This window comes from Crassostrea angulata, chromosome 5, assembly GCF_025612915.1.
Source record: "Crassostrea angulata isolate pt1a10 chromosome 5, ASM2561291v2, whole genome shotgun sequence".
In the NCBI taxonomy this organism is placed as follows: Eukaryota; Metazoa; Mollusca; class Bivalvia; order Ostreida; family Ostreidae; genus Magallana; species Magallana angulata.
This window is the reverse complement of record NC_069115.1, coordinates 49,127,899-49,148,583: the sequence shown is the minus strand read 5'-3', so window position 1 is coordinate 49,148,583 and position 20,685 is coordinate 49,127,899. Positions and strand designations below refer to the sequence as shown.

Genomic DNA, 20,685 nt, shown 5'->3' with positions numbered 1-20,685 from the left:
AATTATACCTTAGTGTAAGTACGCTTTGTTTGAGTTAACTCGATGCAGGTGCCACGTAAAACATTCATGCCGAGCAAACACTGTTGATAATTGAGAGAAGTATTGCAAAGATGATTCAGTTTGTTCTTTGCAAAGAGTATGTGCATTGGTGACATTTTACGCCAAAAATGCGGGGGAAGGTTTATAAATTAGAAAAATGGGGTGGGTCAGTTAGAGTTTACCGCCATGTTAATAAATAAGTTCAACGAAAGAAAATCTTGTAAATTTAAGTTCTGAATATAAAAAATAATTTTCTCCAAGAACATATTAAATTCCATTAGAAATTTACTATATAAACGGAGATGAACTGACTTTGAAAACACAATCTTCCAGGATGATTGCTTTTGGTCTTGCTGTGTTAATGTTAATCGCCATAGTTCAAACTTCCACTAATTCTATGCTAACAGATGATGAAACAACAAACTCAACAAGTATCAACCTTGATACGTTGGATTCTAACAATGTGGACGTATTTAGTCAACGACCTTGGTCAAGAATGTCCACGCACTTATGAAAGACATGTTGGCATTACAAAAAAAACCTCATTGCAGCCGAAAACAGGATTTCTAAGATTCACACATCGACTGATCATGAAATATCTGAGCTGAAGGAGGAGGAAAAACTTTTGAAAACGGAAAACGAAATTTAGAAAAATAACAGCGTTTTCATGAAAGCCGACATTGATCATATGAATGAAAACTTCACTAATTTTTCTAACACTCTACCCAACTTAAAAGTGGAGGTTCGATATTCGTCAATAACGTTGTTTGATATAAACACCAATTTGCAAGAAACTGCTAAATTGTTACAGCATCACAATGATTCAATGGAAAATATAAAATCAGACATGGCGGACAACGAACAAAATCAATCGGCAGCACTGTTGGAGCTAGGAAAACAACACATGAGATTTTATGGTAAGTGTATAACTTTTTTAAAGAAATATTATTTTCGAGCTTATTCATTTTACTGCGTTTTACCTACACGATCGACTATAATATTGAAATATCTTCATATATTGACAATAACTTCTGATAATATGATTGGTCTCAAAGCCAAATTCCTATATAGAGTTATAAAGGTAGATGGCATCCATTAAGATGCGTGAGCTTTTCTGATCGTCCGTCGTCCGTCTGTCCGTCCGTCTGTAAACTTCTTACATTTTAAACTTCTTCTTTAAAACCACTTGGCCAAATTCAACCAAATTTGGAACAAAGGATCCTTATAAGAAGGTGAATTTAGATTGCAAAAATAAACGGCCAGATTGTATTCAAAGCAGAGAAAACCTCGAGACTGTAAAAGAGGGGTTACATTTTAAAAAATCTTTTTCTCAAGAACTACCGAGTTAATTTAAACGTAATTTAGCATAAATCATCCTTATGGAAAGGAAAAAATATAAATTGCAAAAATTAAGGGCTAATAATGTTCCAAATTTAAGCTAATTCGGGTTCGTTATTCCATATTTCGTTGACTAGTAATTTCTTACGCTATGGTCATCTGACACGCATTGCCAGCCTATCGTACTATAGAGACAGTACCATATCTCGAAAACGATGTTCTTTGTCTTGGATGCATGTTGTTAATCTTACAAAGATCTATATGTTTCTTGTGCAACAGTTTACGTGCGAATATATCAATATAATCTATAAAATAGGAAGATATATTGGTGCCGATTATTGTTAAGTAAATTGAGGTTAAATATTTCACCGCGTTTTCATTTTCACTTGTGACTGTGGTTTTATTTAGCTTGTGTTGATTTTCGTTTCATTTTTCTTTTTGACTTAGGGAACGATTGCCTGTATTCAGTATTCTGGTATATGGAATTTTTACGTAACGAATCAAACATAGACTTCGTAAACAAGCAGTTGATTATTTGCCTGCGAAAAACTAACAACGCCATTTAATTGGTAATTCGGTATGATCTCTAAGCAATCGTTGGGGTCGCAATGGTGATTAATTCAATGTGTTTTGATAAATGCGTAGCATTTTCTCGAGTCTATTCATTTTAAACAGATATTATTTTCGTTGATGCTGATATGAAGGTATTTTTATGATTTTATGATATGTATAATTTTAAAAATGATTTGTGCTCTTTCTGATTAAGTGCATTTTCCCTGTGTTTTTATTGTTTATTAATTTATTATTTAGTGTTAACAAGGACCAAACAAGAGGGCGACATTGGTTGAGATAATCGATTTTCGATCGGTAACTTCGCCGGAATTTCCTCCGAAAGAAAATTTGAAGTAGCCATGTATTCCAAGTTCATAATCGTGCAAATTAGCTCTAAGGCAATAAAACGATGTTTATGTGATTGAAAAGACGTTTTCACAGCCTCAGTTAAACCCTGTTGTTAATAATCACCCGCAACTATCTTATCGATCTTTACTGTAGAGGTTATAAATATACCGGTGACGCAAACACATTCCGTGCATTAAAAATTATAACTGATATTTATTACATTTCGTGTTGATATTACAATTAGTTGGTAATTTTTTATTAAGTAATAACTCTGCCAAATTAATACAAACCCGTTTATTCGGGGCCTTCCGTTTCCAACGGAAGACCCTATTGATTTCGTAAGGTTTCTTTTTCTCTATTTTTTACTATTACATGTAATCTTCTTCCTTTTTTCTGAACATTTTTCTTAAAACTCAAATATCTCGAATATGCTACAACGGATTTTTATGAAATTTTTACGAATAATACAAAATATCAAGGTTTTTTATCAGGTACATTTTTGTTGATCACTTCCGGCCAGCTGTTATATTTGTTTTTATTTTTGTAAAAAGTGCTTTTGTTCTCCCTTTTTCTCAAAAACGATTAAATATAAAAATTTTAAAATTTCAGGAATGATAGAATTTTGAATTCCTTGTGCCGATCAGGTAAAACCAAGATCGTCTGTCACTTCCAGTCCGCTCAAATAGCATTTTTGGAAAATTGTGTTTTAAAAAGTTTTCAAATTAAAAAATTTACAATTTTTTTTCCATCAGAATATGTTTTAAACTTATCAAATTTTTATATGAGCAGGTCGTCCGTCACTTCCGGTCGTGATTATAAAATTTCGATATTATGATTTTAAAAGCATATACGTGTTGTAGACATGTTTGTACTGAATTCAAAACTAAAAACCGTTTTGAAATCGGAAAACGCATTGCAGTTTAAAAATGACCTTTTCCGGAAATCTCAATTTTGCAGTATAGGTCCAAAATTAGTTTAAAAGGAAGTTAATATAGTAACGCGTACCAAATGATATTTAAATTTAATTAAATTTATCATTTATTCATAATCAAACGGAAGACCAACTCGTTGCTAGCAACGAGATCGTGTCTAGTTTACAGTTATTTTTAAAATTAAAAAGATCCTCTACCTTACCGTTTGTATTTGGGTCATAGGGTAGGATTAATGCCTTCAAAATACACAGAAGTGCATAAACTGATTATGTAACTTGGCTAACTCAATTACAAAACTATTTATCTAAATAATTTACATGAATGCACTACAAATGAACTTAAACAAATTGGATAAGTTTTTAAAGGGTGCTTATAATTTTACGACTGACGTTTGTTGATCATTAGAATTGCCTTACTAAACAATAAATACTTGTGTACAGAAAAATCAAAAGGATGATGTGCTATAACTACTTTGTGGGGTCGCTTCTCATTTGATGAATTATATAAAATCTGCAGCAATTTTGGTGGTTTTCAAACGAGTAAATAAAATGAACTTCTTTTAAACAGTTCTGACACATTATAATTTTGATGAGATCTGCATTATCATTATATTTAAGAAAATATTGCAGCAGAAAATCATCTTGGTGTGTAGCGATTTGTTGTTTTTGTGGAAAGATGAAAAAAATAGATGGTCCCTAGTACAAAAGTGATACCTATTTGCCTGACGATACATTGAATTATATATATAGCTTAATTTTAACATATCACGGGAAGAAATATTAAGGGAAGACCGATTAAGTTTTTTGACTGTAGTCTAGGCAACTTCTGCTACAGAGTGCAAATACTGCATACTGGCTGCCAGACTATCTGGCGATCCTCTGTCCGTCAATCATTGTTAACTTTCACATATGAGATAAGAGCTGTGAAAATGAAATGTATCTCATCGGCATAATATATTCATAGAGCTTAGCATCTTAAATACACACAAAAAAAATATTCACTTAGATGTGGAAAATGAAAATTACACTAATTTAAGGTTTTTTTAATGAATACCAATACACCAAACACAAAAATATTGCAGGTAAATGGTAGCCACATTTTCCAGTATTTTCATCATATAAATTAGATATGTGTTTCATGACCTCTGAGACAAACTAGTAATGAAATTAGAATGTTGGCATCCTTTAATTGTGTAGATTCAATATGTTCAAATTATGATTACACATGATAAGGTAAGCCCACAAAGGGTGATGATTTTTAAACTGATATACGTTTTCCAAAATGTATGAAATTTGTTATCTTTAGAGAGCTAATACTGTTGAGCAAAAACTGCAGGAAATAATAATATACTGGTGTTATATATAATTTATATATTACAATACATGTATAATTTTACCCCCGCTTCTTTATAAAATATTTTGTCTTACATAAGAAAGTTATGGTACTTATTTATAACTTTGCTAAATGTTAAATTTTAATGTTCTTAATCATTTAAAGTGTTTTAAGTCAGAGTAGTTCGCCATTGTTCCTCAGGTAAGCAATGTGGCCCATGGGCCTCTTGTTGAAGACATTTTTATATGTATAGATTTGCAATGGTTTACGATTATTTTTGACTTGTTTACTATCCACGATTTTTTTTAGAGTTGTTTACTATCCACGATCCTTGGCAAGATGAGAGACGCACAACGAGATGGATAAAAATCATATACTTTGGCAAATCATGAGAGATTCTTTTTCCCAAATGCTATATCACGTCCTTTGTGTAAATTGAATTGTTTCTATAAACATCACAGTTGTGAGGCGCACAACACATTTACTACGAAATTCAACAATTTTACTCATGAAGAAAACTGTTCTAAGCTAATCAAACAAACATACAATTCATTTCCGAATATATTCTAATCAGTTGATGAAATAAAATTTATAAACCACAGTTCAACCCTTTACAATTATAAATCTAAACTTTTTAACTTTATCTTGTGTTACTTTTTCAATCTAAGTCGATCAACCGACTTTAAGTTAGACGTAGTAATTAATTATGACGTCATTTGGCGTTATATTTTTAAGAAAAAAATTATTACATGAGTAATATTCACCGCATGTTTACCTAATAATATGATAAAATAGTTTTATCCTAATTCAATACTAATCGCCCTTCTGATAAACCATTCATGACCAATGCCATAAGACGTAAAATGCGCCAACGTAATAGGATCCATTATAAAGCAAAAAAAACTAATAGTGACTACCAATGGAACAAATATCGTTGCTTAAGAAATCAGGTTATTGACATGGTTCGTACTGAAAAAAACAAGTATAAACAAAAGCTTACATCACAAATACTAGATAAATCAATTCCTCCTGGTAAATGGTGGCGAATAGTGAAAGCATTATCAAAGTGTAACAATAAAAAAAAAGTACCACCTCCGATAAATTCTAATGGTAAAATACATATACACCCAGTAGATAAAGCATCAGAACTTAACAAACATTTTGCAAGCATATCACATATAGAAACAACTAATGAACCCAGGCTTCCACCTCAGGGCCCAGGGCCCCCTCACAGCATAGAAAGAATTAACATCACAGCCCAAGATGTTGTTGATCAATTATCAAATCTAAATATCACCAAACCTCCAGGCCCAGACGGTATCTCACCTAAGATTCTTAAAAATATCATACCTTCAATCAAACATCCAATCGCTAAATTATTTAACCTTACACTTCAACATCAAGAATTACCTTTTATATGGAAATTGTCACATATTACACCTGTATATAAGAACAAGGGCAACCCAGAGGACCCCTCAAACTATAGACCAATTGCACTCACATGCACCTTATGTAAAATACTGGAAAAAATTCTTTTAAAAACCCTGCACAATTATATGAAGGACCACAATCTTTTATTTAAAAACCAATCAGGATTTCAGCCCTCTGATTCCACTATTAATCAGCTTACTGAAATTTATTATATTATAATATCTAACCTTGATAAAGGTAAAGATATTATGTTCATATTTTGTGATATATCAAAAGCTTTCAATAAGGTCTGGCATAAAGGTCTCATCTATAAATTACAAAAATATGGAATCAGAGAAGAAATCCTTGGATGGATAGAAAACTATATTACTGATAGAACACAAAAGGTTGTCATCGAGGGCTATTCCTCAGGAATTGAAACCACTAATGCAGGAGTACCCCAGGGGTCAGTGTTAGGACCCTTCCTCTTTCTTATTTACATTAATGATATTGTTGAAAATATATGCAACCAAATAAGACTCTTTGCAGATGACACATCACTTTTTGTAGTAGTTGATGATAATGATAATAATTCAGCTAAATCATTAACAGCTGATCTTGAAAAAATCAAACAGTGGTCTAATCAATGGCTGGTGGATTTTAATCCAAGCAAAACAATAAATGTTAACTTTTCCAGAAAGAAAAAAACCCATCCCCAGGTGTCTTTTGGTAACACTATAAACAATATTATCCAAAAAAATAATCATTGTCATTTAGGACTTACTTTGCAATCAAATGGGGGATGGTCACATCATATATCAAATATCTACGAAAAAGCATGCCAAAGATTGAACATGCTACGCATACTCAAATATAAAATAAATAGGGAATTTTTGATTAAAATTTACTTTGCATTTATTCGCCCTGTGTTAGAGTATGGTGATGTAGTCTGGGACAATTGTACAGATGAACAAAGTAATTTATTGGAAAGTATACAGATTGAAGCTGCACGAATAATTACTGGTCTTAGACGAAACTCATCTAAACAATACCTATATCAGGAATTAGGCTGGGAAACACTTAAGAAACGTAGAAGTAACCATAAATTAATATTATTGTTCAAAATATTAAACAATTATACCCCTGAATACTTATCTAATATTGTTGGTGAATGTTTCCCCCCACATAATACTTACAATCTTCGAAACAATTTCATCTATCGCACACCTGTTGCAAGAACAACATCTTACTTCAATAGTTTTATACCATCTACAATTATATTGTGGAACAATCTACCTCAAAATACAAAAAATATAACTACAGTTTCAGCATTTAAGAACAGCCTCAAAAATATTAATAGTAAAAAACTGTATATGCATAAATTATTTAACCATGGCAAAACATTAGAAAATATTTGGCATTGTCAGTTGAGAAATAACAGTAGTAACTTAAATGCTGACCTTTATTCACACCACCTTATTGCTTCTCCACTATGTCAGAAGTGCTTTCTTGAAGTGGAAGACTCTAAACATTATTTCTTACACTGTCCATTATATGCCTCCCAGAGAAAATCTCTATTTGATTATATGAACGACAATTCCATACCAATCACAATTAAGAATCTACTTTTTGGAAGTGATAAACTAACATTTCAAAATAACTTACTATTATTTGATAAAATTCATTTTTACATAAAAAGTACAAACAGATTTAAGTAAATGCATAGGTAAAAATGTACACATTGTATAAAAAATGTATCAAAATGGGTACCACTGACTCTCCTTACACTCCTTTCTTTTCATTTTTTATTGCTTATTTGTTCTCCCCCTCCCCCTCCCACCCCATCCCCCCAAACTTTCCATTTTTTTCTACTCTGTTATTAATTTTTGTTTTGTTTTTATTACATGTTTTTTCTTTTCTTTCTCATTTTTTCCCTACATTACATATACTTTTTTATTTCCAACCTTAGCAATTAACCATTATTTTTCTATTTTTTTTATTTTCATTTTCCTATCATGAGCTATTTGTTTTGTTTATTTTTTTGCACTGTACCTCCTTCCAATACTATTTACAATATTAATCTATTATACAAAATTCCATGGCAATATATATGTATATATATAAATTATATATAATTATATAATTACTCATATTATACCTTGACTACAGGAGAGAACATAAATAGGCATTGTGCCTGCTGTTCAATCCAATTCAATGTATTTATATACTTGAATAAAATACTTATTAAATTAATTAATACTAATATCCTTGAATAAACATGTTTTGCAATGTGATGACCAATCTCTTAAAAATAAATATATGTCGGTTTTGATCATAAAAATCAGTGTATAAAATAATAATTATTTTCTAGTAATATCATTTGTCTAGTTTAAATACATGTAACATTCACAGTAGCATGTGCGTATCTGATTGAGATCGCATTATTCATTTGCGTAAAACCATAGCGTTATTTTCAATACTGAACTAATCGCCTCATGATAATTTGCCCTATAAACAATTTGCCCTCTTTTAAGGCCCAGACGCTAACCCTTTTAAAACGGACCAATTAAAATTATATTAATCATAAAAGGGCGCGTTAACACGAAAAAAGGGAAAAGTCGGCTAGGGGGGGTTCTGACTTTTCTGGGGACGTTTTATCATAAAAGTAACATCTTTCGATATTTTTTTGTTGTTGACGATTTCTCTTTTGCAGTCAGCACATCGCATACATAAGTATAATTATCTAGAAATCCTAGTGGCATTCACATATATAACTATATTCACATTAAAAAAATATTGAATTGCAAACTATTGCACCTTCCAATTAAAATTCGAAGGCTGTATTGAAAATAAAGTTATGTTTACAAGCAATAAAAATCGTGAAATGTGTTTTAATTTTTTGGCATATATACGGCAGTGGGTTTATTAATCAATATTTTGAAAGTGTGTATAATATATTCTATAACTTATAATTCATAGCAACAAAGAACTATGTGCGGTATTATGCATTTTTCGCCCCCAAAATTGAAGTTTTTTGAAGAGCTTTATAAATAAGGTGGCAGATAGTTGAAATCAAATTGAAAATAATTGTGTAACAGGTTATCACCACCGTGACGTCATAACGTAGAAATGACGTCATGAAAATTGTCTTATTTTGATAAAATCAAGTTTTGTAGCAAAATATAGGTGTTTTCCGATGGTTTTTCGACTGGGAAACATCGAGCACAGGCTTGCTCAAGTACCATCTTTTAGTATGATGTGTATAAGTATAGGAAGAAAAACATACATTCAAATCGTACATGAGCAGACCTGCGCTCTATACTTCCGAATGCAAAATATGAAAAAAAAAAAAACATTCATTTTTTACAAAATTTCGGAAAATGGGTTATTTAGGTGACGTCATAGATAAACAACAAATGAGTAATGATGACTCAAATCAAGATAAAAGTGATAGGCATCCTTTGGAGATTTGATTTTTATACGACACTATTTAAAAATTGGTTAAAATTTGGGGCAGATATTAAACCATACCAAATAAGGTCCTTTTCCATTAAAAAAAACATTCATATTTTAGCTAATTTTGTAATCATAATCATGAATAATCCTTTATATTCCCTAGCTGGTTCAATTTTGTTATTCTTATCGGTGCATTTTAGATGATATCCGTAATGCAACAAGGACATTAAAGGCTGATATGGATCATTTTCAAATCAGTGGAGGTTATCAGCTTCTGTATCGTCTTTGGAACTTTTCAGAAACAATCAAAGAAAGGCTAAATGTGGTATGGAGTAACATTTGAAGAAATAATTTTGGTTTCTTATGTAAAGTGTAATGCATAATATAAAGCAAGATATAAAACTTTTGTTTTGGTACATTAAGGACGTTGTTTACTCAGGGTTTGAGTTCTCAAATTTGGATTGTCATACAGTTCAAAGTCATTAGTAAAATTTGTTCTAAACACTAAAATTATTTATGAAATGAACTATTATTAACGAACCATTCGATATTTTTACTATATTATGGAATTAGGCTCAAACAAAGTTGGACTTTTACCAAAACAGAGGAAATTCGGACTAAAATTTTCAGATTTTGTTTTTCACTGAAATATTTTTGTTAGTACTGTAATATTCAAAGTTAAGATTTTATTTGTTAGTCAACATAATTTTGCATATTTTACGTTGTTTTTATCTCACTTTTTCGTTTAGATATTTGAATGGCACCCACTACAAAAATATTGAAAAATGCTTAAAAACGATAAAAGACACCATATCTCAAAATTTTGATCATTGACCTCATATAACTTTTATGCCTGCAGAGTAAGGTCAATATACCTAGTTTAATGTTATAAACTAGTTTAATTCATTCATTTTTTTGTAAAATTGAATCAAAAAAGGGTAGGAATTTGAAAAATGATAGAGGAAATTCGAACTGGAATATTCATAAATATTGTGAATGAAAACTTAATGCTTTGTGTCTGTTTAGGGTCACTGCCATTCATAAACTGTATTTTATTTTTAAAAGAGTTTAGCAATTTGTATTATTTTCACAATTGAGAAAATTTCAATCATAGTGTAAAATTTTTGGGGACTTTTCTTAAATTTTCAAAAAATATTCAATGGCCATTATCTCAAAAAGTAGGTCATTGACCTACTTTTGTGAAAGTGAAAAATAGCACTACCATGATAGGTCTTTAACACACAATAAATGGTTTTTTATTATCATCAGTGGAATTTTTTTTCATCCTGAGTAAACGTATACCTTAATAGTGACATGACTCATGAAGACAGCTGTGTTGCGTTCACACCCTGACCCAAACACAAGTGGCTTTTAATGAAAACATAAATAGAGAGAGAACATTATAAATTGAATTTGCTTTCCATTAGTCTTAATAGTAATATCCTTTTATGAATATTAATTAATTTAAAAATATCCCTAAAAAAAGAACAGATATATGAAATTAATGTACTTGGTTTAATGTTGTACATTTCTATTTCTAGATCAAAAACAAGAAGTAGCTTTCTCTGCTCCGGTTACCTCATCCAACACAAACTGGAATAGCGGGACACTGATATTCAATGTTGTCATCACCAACGTGGGAAATGGATACAACCATAGTTCTTGAGTATTCACCTCTCCTAAGGAGGGTACTTTTGTATTCTATGTCAGTGCTGTCGGATACTCAAGTCAACTTATTAGTCCCCTACCGGTTTCACCGGAGGGGACTATAGCTTTCCTCTGCGTCCGTCAGTCCGTCTGTCTGTCTGTCCATCCGTCTGTCCGTCTGTCCGTCCGTCTGTCTGTCCCACTTCAGTTTTCCACTGTTTTTTTCTTTATGCGTTTGACAAATGATGTGAAACTTGCTGAGCAGCTTCAAAATATCAAACAGCAGACCAAGTTTATACTTTTGTAGCGTCTGGTCTACACAATTTCCAGAAAATTAATTTTTTCACTCCAAATTTTTTAATGATCGGGTTCGTTATCGGGCTCGGTGTGTACTAAATGAACTAGGACATTATGTGGTCAGTAAAAATATCGTGCATTATTTGTATCGTTACATCTTATATCATTTATAATAACAAACAAATAAGTTCTGTAAAATGGTGTCAAGTATTGTGTTATACATTCTAACGGCAGGGTTTTATTATTAGGGTCTTCCGTTTCCAACGGAAGACCCTCTTGTTATTCTATTGTTTCTTTTTATTATTATTAGGGTCTTCCGTTTTCCAACGGAAGACCCTTTTGTTTTTCTTCGGTTTCTTTTTATTATTATTATACTTTTTCTTTTTTTTCTGACTCCTTTTTTGCTTCATAACTCAAAAAGTTTTCAACCGATTTCAATGAAACTTCCGGAGATTTTAGCAAGTTATCGTCCCTCCAAGATGTTTAAGTTTTAAAGACAACGTCACTTCCGTTTTGACGTTACGTCATTTTTCAATTTTTAAAAAAGTCATTTTGTCCGGGAGTTTTCTCAAAAACGCTTAAAGATAGAGGCTTGAAATTTTAAATGGTTATGATTTGGTCGATTTACCTCTGTAATGAGGCTATTTGATAAAAATCCGTCACTTCCGGTCGAATCTGGAAGCGAATCAAATTTTTCGAAAAATTGAATTTTTTGATCAAACAATAAACGTATACGTATTTTGTAGAGCTTTTTAAGCTGAATCTAATGCTGAAAACCGTTTAAAATTCGGAGGATGCATTACAGAGATATCGGGGTTTAAAAACTGATTTTCCCGGAAATTTTGATGCCGCGTTCTTGGCTTCAAAAATAGTGCAAAATTCACACTGAAAGTAACTTCTACTGTAACAATTCGTACTGATCATAAAACTTTATAAAAAACATCAAATTATGTGCATAGTGTATAGTTTGCAAAGCTAAATACAAAACTTAAATTGGTTTTAAAATCGGATACTGCATTGCAGAGATATCGGGGTTTAAATATTGATTTTTCCGGAAATGTTGATTCCTCGTTATTGGTTTAAAAAATAGTGCAAAATTCACACTTAAAGTAACTCCTGCTGAAAAGATTTCGTACAGGTCATAAAACCGAACTCCTTTTTTATATAGTTAATCAGAGTGTTTATTGAAATAATTTCGTTAATTCGGTCGATAATTACGTTGTTAGTTTTTTATTAGTCTTATTAGCTTTAATCGAAATAATTATCGTACGATTCACCATGTCAACTCGCCATGTTTTGACTGCGAACAACAGCTGATAGCGGTTTGTTAGAAGAAAGGCCTGCAAGACGGCGATAGTGGAAATTTCAGCTCAACTAACGTATGACAAATTATAAAGGTATGTTTCAATACAGGATATGTCGTATTGACTTTTTCTTTTCAAAGTGTTTGTGCACTTTTCAATCTAATCCGACATTCCTCTGACTCTAACCTCCGCTTTTGGCGTGCGTAACAATATAAAGGCGGGTATTTGAGTCAGAGAAATCTCGGGATATTATCTGTCCAATGTATTTTCATGTGTATGTTTCGCTCACTACTCTTTTGAATTTCTATTTATATATTATGTATATGTATGTCTTATTTTGTATTGAACAACACACCACACACTGTAAAACAGTGCAATTAAAAAGGGTGGGGGTCCAAAGGCACACAAGAGTAGAATGTTGTAATTAGAGTGCATGTTTGCATGATGATAACTTTACCCTAAATATTTGAATATAGCAGATCTTTACCATATCACCTCCACTTAATTAATGAATTAAAGAACTCAGACAGCCTTGTGCTTAATTAAATAAATATTTGACATGGTAAATATTCAATCTAATTAAAATTAGAACTTTTGTTTGGCTCGCCGTTATATATGATTATCGCCTGTGAAAGAGCATGTAAAACAGAGTGCAAGATGAAAAGAACTTTAAGTTCAGATTTTAGGTTAATGTTCCCTGATATCTATAAAACATTCTTCTCAAGATTTGATTATTTCGCAGAACCATTGCAAATTCTTTGAGATTAGTTTATCTTTTATATATATTGAATTTTATTGATTCATTTTAGGTAAACTTTACATGCAGAACACATCTACATTGTAAACAATTTTTACAGTAAGACAAATGTATGTAATAATGTTTACTACATGTGCCTCAGATCTCTCTCTCTCTCTCTCTCATGCTTTTAATCTTTGCAAAGCATCACAGAGCAACATCATTTTGTGCATATCTCCATCTAGTAAAAGAAATCAACAATGCTTTAAATTTCAAAATGAGCATGTATTATCGTGCAATCCCTCATTTTTTCATTGTGCAACTAAAATCCAAAGCTTTGTAAAATTGTTTATGGAATTTTATACATGCTAAACATAATATTGTTTTTAAAACCTGTCATTAATAAGAAAAGAGAAAAAAATCCTCGCTAAATTTCTTTGCAAAAAACCCCCAGTAGAATTCATTTAATAAAAAATGGTATAGCAGAAAATTATACTTTGAGGCTGTTCGGATGAAATACTGTAAGTCGTTTTAATTCCACTGTGTTAAAATTTCATAATTTTTACTAAAATATCAATTGCGATGGTTTTAATTTCACGCTGCTTAAAAATTCAATTGATCAGAATAGAAGCATTTAAATTTCATAATATTTGGTTAAAGTGTTCAAACTAATGCTTCTTAGGAAAATCAAAAAATAGGGGGATGGTATACATGTAAGGGTATTTCTAAGTGATGTGATGCTTTTGTCATGATAATATCATGTATATGTATGTAGTTTTGAATAAAGTTTCTTATTTAGGAAGGTTGAACAACAGTTGACCTCTAAAAGATTAGGTAAAGATGCTTTATTTATGGAGAGCCCTATGAATCTGTGTTAAATAGAGGAAAGTGGAAATGCTGGGTTCACTTAAATGGCCATATTTTTCTTAATCCTTAATGGATTTGACAAAATGAGGTATACTTTTTCTCGGAATAGCATAAGCTTTGTAAGTTTAAGACAAGATGACTTTTCAAAGAATGTTAGTGTAAGTTTCAAGACTACATGGTATTTTCAGATTTCTCATTTAACTGTAATTTTTAGTGGATTTTGCACCAAAAGTAGTTTTTTTGGGGGGAAAATGGATGATTTTGTTGGTAATATATGTCATTACATGATTTTTTAGCTATAATATACAAGGGAAGTAACTCCCTTTTAAATGTGTAGAATGACCACCACTAGAGTAAATTGGCTTAGAGAGTAGGCATTTCCTACCCTGATGACAATTAATAGGCTTAAGTTAATTACCGAGATAAGAATTAATACTGTAAAAGAGTTTTGATCAATTGAATTATTTAAATTATAAATTTGCAGCAATTTTGCTGTCTGATTTCATGAAATAACATTAAGCAACTTGACTTATATAACTCAATTTTTTTAAAACAGCATATTTTTCTTTCAAATAAAATTCACACGTAGACAAATACAGTTATCAAAATATACAATATGTCAAAAAACTCAAGTTTTTGCTCCTTCCTATCCAAAAGTGATATTTTAGATATATTTACAGAATTCAAAAAGCCACCCCCTCTTTCCAATAAATTGTCTCCATTACCATTACATGTTTGATATGTAAATGTACATTTGACCTTGAAATAACATCTGCTATAATAATTACTCTCGAAATGATCAAGAAACAACATATTTTTACCCTTTTATTGTATATATGCATCAAAAATGTTGGAAAACATGTAAAATTTGAACATTTATCATGGAATTCTCATCCGTCCCCAGGTACCCGCTTGTGTTTGAATTTTATTTTAATTAAGAGCAGACATCACACCTGTAGGTGTTACTATTTTAGCAAAGTTAAAAGGAGACTAGAAACCAGAATAAATAAGATATTCACTAAATATGATTATTAGCTTACTGTTTCATGAAAACAAGAAATCACATGTATGGCAGCATGTCTTTTTGTGAAAAAAAATGTTACATTTCATCCATTTATCAAGAAAAGATCAATTTTCAATATCAGTGATGGTTGTTTTCAAATATTTGTGAGAAATGACTCAAGGGAATTGCCATAAGTTTCATAATATTTGGTTAAAGTGTTCAAACTAATGCTTCTTAGGAAAATCAAAAAATAGGAGGAGGGTATACATGTAAGGGTATTTCTAAGTGATGTGATGCTTTTGTCATGATAATATCATGTATATGTATGTAGTTTTTAATAAGGTTTCTTATTTAGGGAGGTTGAACAACAGTTGACCTCTATAAGATTAGGTAAAGATACTTTATTTATGGAGAGCCCTATGAATCTGTGTTAAATAGAGGAAAGTGGAAATGCTGGGTTCACTTAAATGGCCATATTTTTATTAATCCTTAATGGAATTGGCAAAATGAGGTATACTTTTTCTCGGAATAGCATAAGCTTTGTAAGTTTAAGACAAGATGACTTTTCAAAGAATGTTAGTGTAAGTAAAAGGTAGCAAGGGACAGTTTCGGATAAAGTACCCGTCAATATTTTTGAAAAATTGAGAGTTGCTGTACTAGTAGGCTTATGAGTGTTGCTAAAATTCATGAAATGATTTTTAATGATTATCATTAGTTAGAGGGATGTCTCTTGTTGAAATTGATATTCAATATGTAGGCCCTATATGTTAGGTACATGAGATTCAGAAGTAAAATGCGAAACCTGCGGCTATGACTGTTGTGTTGACTTTAGACAGTGAAAATGCAAGTTACAGACGGGAGGGTAAATAACACGAAAAGTAGGTGGATGGGGCATTATAAACTATACACCGGTAAGTTTCTGACATGTGATGGAGCAACATGCACATGGTACGGAAGGTCAACCCTTTCCAGGGAATTGGCTGGGGGAGGTATAAAAAGCTGAAAAATCATGAAAAATTAGCAAAATATGGAAGGGTCAAAATCTCATAAAAACCAATATGTAGAAAATTTTACAGGTTTTGACTAGTAATTTTCTTCCGAAATTGGTGATTGGCCTTATAAAGAGTGAATTAAAGGTATTTGTGCTGAATGGGAACTGAGGAAATTCTAGTTACAGGGTTCCGAAGACACACGTTCCCAGGCTACAATGGAATGTATAAAAAAAACTGTCCTGTGCCATCTAATGTCACGTATCGGGATATGTCATACTAATTACACTGCATGGTCAGTGTATTTTTTTTCAGAAATACTATGCATATGTTAATGTAAAGACAGCTATTATTAGTACCGGTACATGTATTAACACAGCTTATTGATTTTTTTAATTTCAGCTATTGGTGGCCACGTGGTTTTTACCTGTTGATTCTTTTGAGCTCTTGAGGTTAACCTGTCACCTCTACCCACATGCATATTCCTTAATGTGTTCTACAGACTATTTACCAGTAATTCAAATTATTAATCGGATAATTCATGAACACTTACTGTAATGGAACTTTAAGAAAGCATCATGCCTTGTTGTGGTTTGTGTTTGATAAGAAATTATAACAAACAAAATTATGGCTGTTTAAAGTAATTTACAATTGTTAGCTATGAAAATTTGTTTTTCAATAAAAGTATGCAATTATGTTTCCTTCATTTTGTTTTTAGCTCACCTGAGCCAAAGGCTTAAGTGAGCTTTTCTGATCACAATTTGTCGTCGTTGTTGTAAACTTTTCATATTTTCATCTTCTTCTCAAGAACCACTGGGCAGATTTCAACCAAATTTGGCACTAAGCACCACTAGGTGAAGGGGATTCAAGTTTGTTCAAATGAAGGGCCACGCCCTCTTTAAAGGGGAGATAATTGAGAATTATTGAAAACTTGTTGGTATTTTTCAAAAATCTTCTTCTAAAAAACTATTCGGCCTGAAAAGCTTAAACTTGTGTGGAGGCATCCTCAGGTAGTGTAGATTCAAGTTTGTTCAAATCATAGTCCCAGGTGGTATGGTGGGGTCACAATGGGGGAATGGATTTTTACATAGGAATATATAGAGAAAATCTTTAAAAATCTTTTTCTCAGAAACTAATCAGCCAGGAAAGCTGAAACTTATGTGGAAGCATCCTCAGGTAGTGTAGATACAAAGTTGTGAAAATCATGATACCGGGGGTAGGTTTGAGCCACAGTGGGTGGGGGGGGGGGGGGTCAAAGTTTAACATAGGAATATATAGAGTAAATATTTAAAAATATTCTTCTCAGAAACTAATTAGCCAGATGAATCTTTATAATTGTTAAGTTCTTTGGCCTCACAAGAAGGTTAAGAGTTTGATGTAGGTTTATATCCCATATATAAACTATTGTTAAGGATCTTTTTGAGAACTGCAATACTCAACATGTGATATGACTATAAAATCATCCAAAAGGGACAAATGATTATAAACATAAGAGTATCCAGGGGGAAATGGATTTTATTTATACAGGATCTACATGTATTATTGTACATTGTCCAGATAGTTTGTATTGGGACTCCATTAAGCTAATTTTATCATACCTATTGTTCCTCAGGTGAGCGATGTGGCCCATTTGCCTCTTGTTTTAGTTTTTCATGTTTTTCAATAGTAAAAATTAAACATATGTAACTTTTGGTAATTTTTATGATGAGTACAAAACTAAAATCCGTTTTTAAATCGGACGATGCATAACAGATATCGTGGTTTAAAAATTGATTTTTCGGAAATTTTGATTCTGCGTTTTTGGTTTCAAAAATAGCGTAAAGTTCAAAGTTAAATAACTCGTGCCAAAAATAATTCGATTTTTGTTAAGTACTTTGATACCTTCGGAATTTTTTTTGTTAAGTCGTTCTTAGAATGGTTAAGGTTTTTGTAAATTCGTACAAAGTATCATTCGTATTTTGTTAAGTCGTACCAAGAATTATTCGATTTTTTTAATGTTTTAGTTTAAGTTGCTTTTGTTATTGATTTAAACAGTCTGCTTCCTGCAGGAACATCAAGCTTTACTCTTGACATTAACGGAAGACCCACTCGTTGCTTTGCAACGAGCTTTGCTCTAGTTATTATTCTTTTTCTTTTCTTCTGACTCCTTTTTTGCTTCATAACTCAAAAAGTTTTTAACCGATTTTGATGAAATTTTCAGAGATATTTGCAAGTTGGCGTCCCTCAAAAATGATACAGTTTTAGAAAAAACGTCACCTCCGTTTTGACGTGACGTCATTTTTAAAAATTTCAAAAAGTCATTTTGTCCCGGACTTTTCTCAAAAACGCTTTAAGAAAGAGGCTTGAAAATTTCAATGGTGATGATTTGGTCGATTTACCTCTGTAATAAGGCTCGAAATGAAAATCTGTCACTTCCGGTCGAAACCGGAAGTGAAACAAATTTTTCGAAAAAATGAATTTTCTGATCAAATGAAAAATGAATATGTGTTTTGTAGAGCTTAATTAGCTGAATCAAACACTGAAAGCCGTTTTAAAATCGGACGATGCATTACAGAGATATCGGGGTTTAAAAATTGACTTTTCCGGAAATTTTGATTCCGCATCCTTGGTTTAAAAAATAGCGTAATGTTCAAAGTAATATTAACTCGTACCAAAAATAATTGTTAAGTCGTACTTGAACAATTCGGATTCTTTTTGTTAAGTTGTTCTTGAAATCGGAAAGGTGTTTGTTAAGTCGTACTAAAAATTATTCGTATTTTGTTAAGTCGTACCAGGAATAATTCGTTTTTTTTTTATCTTTTCATTTTGGTTACTCTTGTTATTGGTTTAAGAGCTCTGCTTCTTACAGGAACTTCCAGCTTTACTTCCGACATTTACGGAAGACCCACTCGTTGCTTTGCAACGAGCTTTGCTCTAGTTATTATACTTTTTCTTTTTTTTTTCTGACTCCTTCTCGGCTTAATAACTCAAAAAGTTTCCAACCGATTTTTATGAAACTTTCAGAGATAATGTGAAACTAATATCCCTCAAAGATGTTAAAGTTTTCTCGACCACGTCACTTCCGTTTTGACGTAACGTCATTTTTAAAATTTTCAAAAAGTCATTTTGTCCGCGGCGTTTCTCAAAAACGCTTAAAGATAGAGGCTTGAAATTTTCAATGGTTATGATTTGGTCGATTTACCTCTGTAATAAGGCTGGAAATGAAAATCTGTCACTTCCGGTCGAAACCGGAAGTGAAACAAATTTTTCGAAAAAATGAATTTTCTGATCAAATCAAAAATGAATATGTGTTCTGCAGAGCTTATTAAACTGAATCTAACACTGAAAGCCATTTTAAAATCGGACGATGCATTACAGAGATATCGGGGTTTAAAAATTGATTTTTCCGGAAATTTTGATTCCGTGTCCTTGGTTTAAAAAATAGCGTAATGTTCAAAGTAAAATTAACTCGTACCAAAAATAATTGTTAAGTCGTACTTGAACACATTCGGATTTTTTTGTTAAGTCGTTCGTGAAATTGAAAAGATTTTTGTTAATTCGTACTCAGAATCATTCGGATTTTGTTAAGTCGTACCAGGAATAATTCGATTTTTTCATCTTTTTATTTTAGTTACTCTTGTTATTGGTTTAAGTGCTCTGCTTCTTACAGGAACTTCCAGCTTTACTTCGGACATTAACGGAAGACCCACTCGTTGCTTTGCAACGAGCTTTGCTCTAGTTATTATTATTATTATAATCGGGTTCGTTATTGGGTTTGGGCGGTTGAATGATAGACTAGACTGCTTCAAATATGTATTTTTTTAATGGATTTTTTAGATTGTTTGCTGTTTATTATAATCATTTTTCATAATTTCATACTATACAATTACTACAGTTATGATAGGGGATATCTAATATATAGGGTCTCAAACTTTTGCCATTCTCAATCAAAGGGGTTACCGGTAGGGGACGTGTATTGCTTATGCAATACTCTCAGAATGCTTGTTGAAATGGATATAGTATTAAACAGCGTGTCTAAAGTTAGATTGCATTGTCACTCTTCCGCAAGCTACCATACAGGAACTAACATGGCTGTGTTAAACCTCCAGAAGGGAGACAGTGTCTGGGTGAGACATGCTGCTGGCAAAGGTTATTTCAGCCATCGTGTACCTTTTACTACTTTCTCGGGATTTCTTGTTTCAGAAGGTTTAAGTATTCATTCCAATTAGCTGGTTTTCTTTGCTTTAATTTCAGGATTTAATTAGAAAGCATAATGATGCATGCATGCTTTGTGATGTATACTGTACAAGTTGCAGTTTTTGTTATTAATAAACAGATAAAAAATCTTCTTTCGCCCTCCAAGCTCTTCAGCAGATTTAAACAATATAAACTAGTTACATTATGACGTCATTCTCGTGACATTATTTTATTAACAATTCTAGGTAAAATTTTAAGC

The 20,685-nt window shown here is 31.8% G+C and overlaps 1 pseudogene; it reads left to right on the top strand.

Moving 5' to 3' along the window:
• Positions 1–373: 373 nt before the first annotated feature.
• Positions 374–20,458, top strand: LOC128185482 (multimerin-2-like; annotated as a pseudogene).
• The last annotated feature ends 227 nt before the right edge of the window (positions 20,459–20,685 follow it).